Source organism: Salmo salar, chromosome 09, assembly GCF_965601325.2.
Source record: "Salmo salar chromosome 09, fSalSal1, whole genome shotgun sequence".
Lineage (NCBI taxonomy): Eukaryota > Metazoa > Chordata > Actinopteri > Salmoniformes > Salmonidae > Salmo > Salmo salar.
In genome coordinates, this window is record NC_138299.1 from 78,604,568 (window position 1) to 78,615,000 (window position 10,433).

A 10,433-nucleotide genomic window follows, 5' to 3' on the forward strand; every position below is an offset into this window, starting at 1 on the left:
TAACGGGGTGGAGGTGTGAGGATATAGTGGGGTGGTGGTGTGGGGATGTAACGGGGTGGTGGTGTGAGGATATAGCGGGGTGGTGGTGTGGGGATATAGCGGGGTGGTGGTGTGGGGATATAGCGGGGTGGTGGTGTGGGGATATAGCGGGGTGGTGGTGTGGGGATATAGTGGGGTGGTGGTGTGGGGATATAGTGGGGTGGGGATATAGTGGGGTGGTGGTATGGGGATATAGTGGGGTGGGGATATAGTGGGGTGGTGGTATGGCGATATAGTGGGGTGGGGATATAGTGGGGTGGTGGTGTGAGGATATAGTGGGGTGGTGGTGTGGGGATATAGTGGGGTGGGGATATAGTGGGGTGGTGGTATGGCGATATAGTGGGGTGGGGATATAGTGGGGTGGTGGTGTGAGGATATAGTGGGGTGGGGATATAGTGGGGTGGTGGTATGGCGATATAGTGGGGTGGGGATATAGTGGGGTGGTGGTATGGCGATATAGTGGGGTGGGGATATAGTGGGGTGGTGGTGTGAGGATATAGTGGGGTGGTGGTGTGGGGATATAGTGGGGTGGGGATATAGTGGGGTGGTGGTGTGGGGATATAGTGGGGTGGGGATATAGTGGGGTGGTGGTATGGGGATATAGTGGGGTGGGGATATAGTGGGGTGGTGGTATGGCGATATAGTGGGGTGGGGATATAGTGGGGTGGTGGTGTGAGGATATAGTGGGGTGGGGATATAGTGGGGTGGTGGTATGGGGATATAGTGGGGTGGGGATATAGTGGGGTGGTGGTATGGCGATATAGTGGGGTGGGGATATAGTGGGGTGGTGGTGTGAGGATATAGTGGGGTGGTGGTGTGGGGTTGTTCCAGTCTAAAGCAGCAACAGAGATAGATTTGCATGTGACAAAAGCTGTGGAAAGACTTGCAATTGATCTTCACACTCATAAAAATGGCATTGATGCTAAAGCTGCTTTCACACATTTATTCTTAGTCCATAAATATTATCCTCTGGGAGAGGTGTATGATAGTTCCATGACTAGAGCTTAGAATGAAGTGTCAGGACAATTTCAGATTGGAGAAACAATCTGTAATATATAGGGATGATGATGGTAGAGCTTATTCAATCACCACTTGAATCTAAACATAGGCAATTATGTTTTCTTCTAGAATATTTCCTTTAAAAGAAAGGCTACACCCCCTTTCATCACAGAGTTCTTCCTTCTGTTGATTTGCATTCGTCTATGGAAGATCAGGTCATGTTTATAAAAGGATGTCATGCTTAAGCTGGTCTACATCCGACGCCCTCAGATCCAGCATGCTGCACTGCACAAACATTCAAGTCTTTTTCAGAGTGCATGGACGGGAGTGGATCACGTTCACAGTGAATATGTAGGCCAAGTTGACTTTGTTCCTACACGCTCAGAGAATCGGGGGCGGAAAGAAGAGCTTAATTTGAGTGGCTTTTCTCTGCAGCGCAGTGTGCTCTCAATCCCCTTGAGACCGCTTCTTTCTAAATGGATACGTCACAGCACGTTGATGCAGGGGTGTCACATGCGGGCCCGTGGGTGGTTGAGTAAAAGAACTTGACCAAAACCAAATGGAAACTGTTGAAATGATGGACCTATATTCATACAGTTTATTGACTCTCCAGCTCGCTAAACATCTTGAGACAATCAGTGAGAATCGAAAATTCCCAAAACGACAGAGAGGACAATAAAAAATTGATGGCAAGGAAATATAACCAATTTTTATAACCAATGTCCCTAAGATGTACACAACCCCATTCCTCGTTCTACTGTGGATGTTCCTGACATGAGACATGCTGGTGACATGGAGGATGTAGCAGATCTAGGCGAGTCACAAATGGCCCCCTATTAGTGCACTATATAGGGAATAGGGTGCCATTTCAGACACAAACTACTTTCTTGAATGCTCAGGTGTTGCTGCTTATGTAAGATGGGTTACATGCAGGGGACAGAGGGTGCCTACAAGACTACAATGGAGATGTCACTCAGTTGGTTGATGGTAGAGCAAATTGGTTGACATTTGGTGGCCGTGTTAATTGTTTATTAATTGTGTGACGTGGAACATGTTGTACAAGAAACTGGATAATTTAAATCAGAGAAATCACATAAAGACATGATGACTGAGACAGGAAGGGAGATAGACCCAGAATGGGTCTCTCTGCACACACACAATCATCCATTCCAGACAGGTCAGCCAAAACATTTTTCATCAGTCAGCACTACCCTTTCTTTCCCTCTGGAATGGTATCCTGGAGTGGGTATTTGGAATAAGTCAATGCCAAAACTCTTCTCCAAGGGAGAGGAAAACGTTAGAATAAGCCTTTCCAAACAAACTTCAGCTTTACTCCACTTTTCTCAGAATTCCAGCGAGAGAGAGAGAGAGAGAGAGAGAGAGAGAGAGAGAGAGAGAGAGAGAGAGAGAGAGAGAGAGAGAGAGAGAGAGAGAGAGAGAGAGAGAGAGAGAGAACAGGAGACAGAGAGAAAGAGAGAAAAACAGACAGAGAAAGAGAGAGGGGGCGAAATGGAGACGGTGACACTAATCAGAAAGAGACCCACCTGAGCAGCTTTACCCCCTCTTTATCTGGCCAACAGAAAGAGGATGCTCATTTAAAACTGAGCTCTGCCTGGCAATCCAGCTGCTCCAGCCAGAGAAAAACAATGAGAGAGGGACGGAGGGAGAGAGGGATGTGGAGGAAGAATGAGATAAAGGAGGAGTAATGAGGGGAAAAGAATAATGATAGGAAGAGAGAAGGATGGATAGAGGTAAACACATGGAAATATAGAGGGAGCGAGGGAGAAACCTGTTTGTGTTTATCCCTCTCTTTTCCTGTAGCGAGGTCACGTCGCCCCCCTCCATCGTCCCTCCCGGGGTTGGATATTCTCCAGGGTCCACTATGCTACCTGGAGACCAACCAACAGAACCCCCAGCCAGCCAATCACAGGCCCTGAGAACCAAGCATCTGTGTTCTGATTGGTCCTGGGCTCATTACAGAATCAATGTAAATGGCGTTGTGTCGTCTGGCAATAGTTGGCCAATTATACGCCCCCTCAACCTTGTCCACCGACTTCCTTTCTGTGCTGCATTACCCCCAACCCTTTCTCTCTCTCTCTCACACACACACACACACACACACACACACACACACACACACACACACACACACACACACACACACTACAAACAACATCTTAATGAGGAAGTGAAGGAGACCATGATGCTCTTGTGCTAAAGGTCAAGAAAGCCACAAAGATACTTTAGGTGACTCCTAGTTTCTAGTAATAAGATAGACAGCCTGGAGGAATTGAGTTTATAGCTGAAAGATTGAGACTCAGATTGACACAGATACAGTTTCATGTGGGATATTTGTAATTTAAATACTTATTTTATCTGTATTTGAGTATTTTCAAATACTGTGGCCAAATCAGCTATTTTTCAAATAACTTCCTATAAATAGCATAAACTATTTACAGAAATGTAATTCCAAATACATTATTTCAAATACCCAGGACCAAACAGACCTCACTCAAATACATTAAGTATTTAAAAATGTGTACTTGAAAACACACTTTAGATATTTTTTTTATGAAAGCAAATAATTTCCAAAAGTGTATCTCCAAATACATTCCGATATTCAACTGCTTGTTTTCAAAGAAAAAATATATCCAAATACTTCCTTTGAAATGTGTGAAAGTAATTTAATAATATAATAACATTTGAACCCAGATCTGGATGAGGTAGGCAGGCAGACACTAGGGACAGTAAGACATTCTTAGGAGCCCTAAAACATCAACGTGACTTCAATGGCAAACAATGATATTCTCCATAGCCTAGCTCGATCTTCTAGATACAAAATTAAAATACACTGAAATATCCACCCAGGATACATTCAAATGATGAGAACACAATAGGGAACATTCAAACAGTCACATAGACACGACCAAACAGGATATGTTCAACTTCAGTCAGTCACATAGACATGACCAAACAGGATATATTCAACTTCAGTCATTCAGTCACACAAACATGACCAAACAGGACGTGCCATTCATACACACCCGTTCATGAGCGTCAGTGTGTGCAGAGTATGCATTCACACACACCCAACAAAGAACACACACATTACACATTCAGAGAACACACACACACACTTGCCATCTCTTTAATTTCTTCTTTGTTAGATGGCTAATCACTATATCATGAGCAGCTTTCTCTTTCACTCTGCCATCCCATTCACCTGGTCTCTCTGACACACCCAGTCCTTTCCATACACATATCATGGCTGACATACACACTCTTCTCTGCAGATCCTCTCAAGCTCTGTCAGGTTGGATGGGGAGCGTCGCTGCACAGCTATTTTCAGGTCTCTCCAGAGATGTTTGATCGGGTTCATGTCCGGGTTCTGGCTGGGCCACTCAAGGACATTGAGACTTCTCCCGAAGCCACTCATGCCTTGTCTTGGCTGTGTGCTTAGGGTCGTTGTCCTGTTGGAAGGTGAAACTTCACCCCAGTCTGAGGTCCTGAGTGCTCTGGAGCAGGTTTTCATCAAGGATCTCTCTGTACTTTGCTCCGTTCATCTTTCCCTCGATCCTGACTAGTCTCCCAGTCCTTGCAGCTGAAAAACATCCTACAGCATGATGCTGCCACCACCATGCTTCACCACCGTGCCTGGTTTCCTCCAGATGTGAAGCTTGGTATTCAGGCCAAAGAGTTCAATCTTGGTTTCATCAGACCAGAGAATCTTGTTTCTCATGGTGTGAGAGTCCTTTAGGTGCCTTTTGGCAAACTCCAAGAGGCCTGTCATGTGCCTTTTACCACCCTCTGGCCACCCTACCATAAAGGCCTGATTGGTAGAGTGCTGCAGAGATGGTTGTCCTTCTGGAAGGTTCTCCCATCTCCACAGAGGAACTCTGTCAAAGTGACCATCGGGTTCTTGGTCACCTCCCTGAGAAAGGCCCTTCTCCCCCGATTGCTCAGTTTGGCCGGGCGGCCAGCTCTAGGAAGAGTCTTGGTGGTTCCAAACTTCTTCCATTTAAGAATGATGGAGGTCACTATGTTCTTGAGGAACTTCAATGCTGCAGAATTGTTTTGGTACCCTTACCCAGATCTGTGTCTCGACACAATCCTGTCTCGTAGCTCTACGGACAATTCCTTCAACCTCATGGCTTGGCTTTTGCTCTGACATGCACTGTCAACTGTTCTACCTTATATAGACAGGTGTGTGCCTTTCCAAATCATGTCCAATCATTTGACCTTACCACAGGTCAACTCCAATTAAGTTGTAGAAACATCTCAAGGATAATCAAAAGAAACAGGATGCACCTGAGCTCAATTGAGTCTCATAGCAAAGGGTCTGAATACTTATGTAAATAAGGTATGTTTTTTTGTTTTTAATAAATTTGCAAAAATGTCTAAAAACCTGTTTTCGATTTGTCAATATGGGGTATTGTGTGTTGATTGATGAGGATTTTTTATTTATTTAATCCATTTTAGAATAAGGCTGTAACGTAACAAAATGTGGGAAAAGTCAAGGGGTCTGAATACTTTCCGAAACCTCTGTAGATTAAAGATAATCTAGTCTGTAGTCGTGGCATTCCATCCAGACCCACACGCCGATCCCCCAAACTCACTAACAGAAACACACTGAACAACTTAAGACGACTCCCTTGCGCAACACACACACCACCACACATTCATTTAACAGCCACATTTCACATCTTTCCCAGAACACAACACACACATGCACGTAAATCAGACACACACTTAGCCAAAGGTATAAGGACAGTCCAGAGAGAGGACAGTCACGCTCACTGCGATTCAGATCAGATGCTGAGAGAATAACTGGCGAGTTATGTCTGTCTTCAAAGGAGACAGGAAGAATGACATGCCAAAGCCATGTGCACAGAGATGTATACAGGAAGACGACTTAGACACGTGCACGCACACAGACCCTCTCCCCCCTGTACTGTTCATCCAAAAGCACTAGTCTAGTTTAATATGGCTGGCACATGTCTTTGGTCACAAAAGAACTACAAAGGATGAAAGGGAGAGGGGTCTTGGTTAAATCATCACCAGTGTTAATGAGGGGAAAGGGAGAGAGGTCTTGGTTAAATCATCACCAGTGTTAATGAGGGGAAAGGGAGAGGGGTCTTGGTTAAATCATCACCAGTGTTAATGAGGGGAAAGGGAGAGGGGTCTTGGTTAAATCATCACCAGTGTTAATGAGGGGAAAGGGAGAGGGGTCTTGGTTAAATCAACACCAGTGTTAATGAGGGGAAAGGGAGAGGGGTCTTGGTTAAATCATCACCAGTGTTAATGAGGGGAAAGGGAGAGAGGTCTTGGTTAAATCAACACCAGTGTTAATGAGGGGAAAGGGAGAGGGGTCTTGGTTAAATCATCACCAGTGTTAATGAGGGGAAAGGGAGAGGGGTCTTGGTTAAATCATCACCAGTGTTAATGAGGGGAAAGGGAGAGAGGTCTTGGTTAAATCATCACCAGTGTTAATGAGGGGAAAGGGAGAGGGGTCTTGGTTAAATCAACACCAGTGTTAATGAGGGGAAAGGGAGAGGGGTCTTGGTTAAATCATCACCAGTGTTAATGAGGGGAAAGGGAGAGGGGTCTTGGTTAAATCATCACCAGTGTTAATGAGGGGAAAGGGAGAGGGGTCTTGGTTAAATCATCACCAGTGTTAATGAGGGGAAAGGGAGAGGGGTCTTGGTTAAATCATCACCAGTGTTAATGAGGAGTATAGAGAGTAGTCAGACTGACCTCTAACCCTGCACCACCATCAGGGAGAGGAGTATAGAGAGTAGTCAGACTGACCTCTAACCCTCCACCACCATCAGGGAGAGGAGTATAGAGAGTAGTCAGACTGACCTCTAACCCTCCACCACCATCAGGGAGAGGAGTATAGAGAGTAGTCAGACTGACCTCTAACCCTCCACCACCATCAGGGAGAGGAGTATAGAGAGTAGTCAGACTGACCTCTAACCCTCCACCACCATCAGGGAGAGGAGTATAGAGAGTAGTCAGACTGACCTCTAACCCTCCACCACCATCAGGGAGAGGAGTATAGAGAGTAGTCAGACTGACCTCTAACCCTCCACCACCATCAGGGAGAGGAGTATAGAGAGTAGTCAGACTGACCTCTAACCCTCCACCACCATCAGGGAGAGGAGTATAGAGAGTAGTCAGACTGACCTCTAACCCTCCACCACCATCAGGGAGAGGAGTATAGAGAGTAGTCAGACTGACCTCTAACCCTCCACCACCATCAGGGAGAGGAGTATAGAGAGTAGTCAGACTGACCTCTAACCCTCCACCACCATCAGGGAGAGGAGTATAGAGAGTAGTCAGACTGACCTCTAACCCTCCACCACCATCAGGGAGAGGAGTATAGAGAGTAGTCAGACTGACCTCTAACCCTCCACCACCATCAGGGAGAGGAGTATAGAGAGTAGTCAGACTGACCTCTAACCCTCCACCACCATCAGGGAGAGGAGTATAGAGAGTAGTCAGACTGACCTCTAACCCTCCACCACCATCAGGGAGAGGAGTATAGAGAGTAGTCAGACTGACCTCTAACCCTCCACCACCATCAGGGAGAGGAGTATAGAGAGTAGTCAGACTGACCTCTAACCCTCCACCACCATCAGGGAGAGGAGTATAGAGAGTAGTCAGACTGACCTCTAACCCTCCACCACCATCAGGGAGAGGAGTATAGAGAGTAGTCAGACTGACCTCTAACCCTCCACCACCATCAGGGAGAGGAGTATAGAGAGTAGTCAGACTGACCTCTAACCCTCCACCACCATCAGGGAGAGGAGTATAGAGAGTAGTCAGACTGACCTCTAACCCTCCACCACCATCAGGGAGAGGAGTATAGAGAGTAGTCAGACTGACCTCTAACCCTCCACCACCATCAGGGAGAGGAGTATAGAGAGTAGTCAGACTGACCTCTAACCCTCCACCACCATCAGGGAGAGGAGTATAGAGAGTAGTCAGACTGACCTCTAACCCTCCACCACCATCAGGGAGAGGAGTATAGAGAGTAGTCAGACTGACCTCTAACCCTCCACCACCATCAGGGAGAGGAGTATAGAGAGTAGTCAGACTGACCTCTAACCCTCCACCACCATCAGGGAGAGGAGTATAGAGAGTAGTCAGACTGACCTCTAACCCTCCACCACCATCAGGGAGAGGAGTATAGAGAGTAGTCAGACTGACCTCTAACCCTGCACCACCATCAGGGAGAGGAGTATAGAGAGTAGTCAGACTGACCTCTAACCCTCCACCACCATCAGGGAGAGGAGTATAGAGAGTAGTCAGACTGACCTCTAACCCTCCACCACCATCAGGGAGAGGAGTATAGAGAGTAGTCAGACTGACCTCTAACCCTCCACCACCATCAGGGAGAGGAGTATAGAGAGTAGTCAGACTGACCTCTAACCCTCCACCACCATCAGGGAGAGGAGTATAGAGAGTAGTCAGACTGACCTCTAACCCTCCACCACCATCAGGGAGAGGAGTATAGAGAGTAGTCAGACTGACCTCTAACCCTCCACCACCATCAGGGAGAGGAGTATAGAGAGTAGTCAGACTGACCTCTAACCCTCCACCACCATCAGGGAGAGGAGTATAGAGAGTAGTCAGACTGACCTCTAACCCTGCACCACCATCAGGGAGAGGAGTATAGAGAGTAGTCAGACTGACCTCTAACCCTCCACCACCATCAGGGAGAGGAGTATAGAGAGTAGTCAGACTGACCTCTAACCCTCCACCACCATCAGGGAGAGGAGTATAGAGAGTAGTCAGACTGACCTCTAACCCTCCACCACCATCAGGGAGAGGAGTATAGAGAGTAGTCAGACTGACCTCTAACCCTCCACCACCATCAGGGAGAGGAGTATAGAGAGTAGTCAGACTGACCTCTAACCCTCCACCACCATCAGGGAGAGGAGTATAGAGAGTAGTCAGACTGACCTCTAACCCTCCACCACCATCAGGGAGAGGAGTATAGAGAGTAGTCAGACTGACCTCTAACCCTCCACCACCATCAGGGAGAGGAGTATAGAGAGTAGTCAGACTGACCTCTAACCCTCCACCACCATCAGGGAGAGGAGTATAGAGAGTAGTCAGACTGACCTCTAACCCTCCACCACCATCAGGGAGAGGAGTATAGAGAGTAGTCAGACTGACCTCTAACCCTCCACCACCATCAGGGAGAGGAGTATAGAGAGTAGTCAGACTGACCTCTAACCCTCCACCACCATCAGGGAGAGGAGTATAGAGAGTAGTCAGACTGACCTCTAACCCTCCACCACCATCAGGGAGAGGAGTATAGAGAGTAGTCAGACTGACCTCTAACCCTCCACCACCATCAGGGAGAGGAGTATAGAGAGTAGTCAGACTGACCTCTAACCCTCCACCACCATCAGGGAGAGGAGTATAGAGAGTAGTCAGACTGACCTCTAACCCTCCACCACCATCAGGGAGAGGAGTATAGGGGAAAAAAAACTGGCAAATTTGTCCATGTCTCTCTCACACACACACACACACACACACACACACACACACACACACACACACAGTCTGGTGCTCGTCCAGTGGATGTCCCAGTGAGGGATCATTGGGAACTGTGGAACGTACATTGGCAGAAGTCTGTGGAAAACTCACCAGCAAACGTCTGGGACCTGGACCGACAGCAGACACACAGCCTCAACAACAACGTGTGTGTGTGTGTGTGTGTTAGTACAGCCGTAACAGGGTCACAACAGGAAATAATGTGTGTGTGACGATACAGTATAGGGCTGTAAAGTCTGACTCTGCGGTGATGTAATAGCTCTTCCAAATGGACTTAATGTGTGTGTGTGTGTGTGTGTGTGTGTGTCAGATCTAGTACATATATAGTCTCTCTAACCCCTGGGGTGCAGAGAAATATACCTCAGATGGAATTTCTTCTGGTTGAGACCCAGGAACAGAGCTCTGTTTTTGATTTGAAATCGCACACGCACACACACACGCACACACACACACCTCAAAGTCTGTCGTACAAAATAATCCTCAGACATTCTTATTGAAGATATTTTAACAGAAGGACTTCATACATAATACCATATACACATTACCACAGTGATATCTCTCAAGACAAAATGAAACCTCACTAGCATTAAAACAAGCAAGAGTAAAAATTCATGTTGAAAACAAACTAATGAAATGAAAAAAATATATATATATCAACAAAGAAAATGGTATTATTTTCCATTGATGTTTTTTCAACCTCTCAGCAACGTTTGAAAGTGAAATTCAATAGAGACAGGATCACATGAAACACAAGGAACGCTGTCTTGCGGTTGACACAATGTTGTAGTTGTGTTTCTGGTGAACAATCCCTATCTGAGGGCTAAATG

The 10,433-nt window shown here is 46.6% G+C and overlaps 1 protein-coding gene across 1 annotated transcript in view; it reads right to left on the reverse strand.

The window, feature by feature from the left end:
* Positions 1 to 10,093: 10,093 nt before the first annotated feature.
* LOC145850441 (protein diaphanous homolog 1) overlaps positions 10,094 to 10,433 on the reverse strand; it is a 62,526-nt gene continuing 62,186 nt past the window's right edge. The window contains exon 11 of the mRNA XM_082955511.1: positions 10,094 to 10,433. This exon is cut by the window's right edge and continues 2,313 nt beyond it. The gene's annotated coding sequence lies outside the window, so the exon portion shown is untranslated.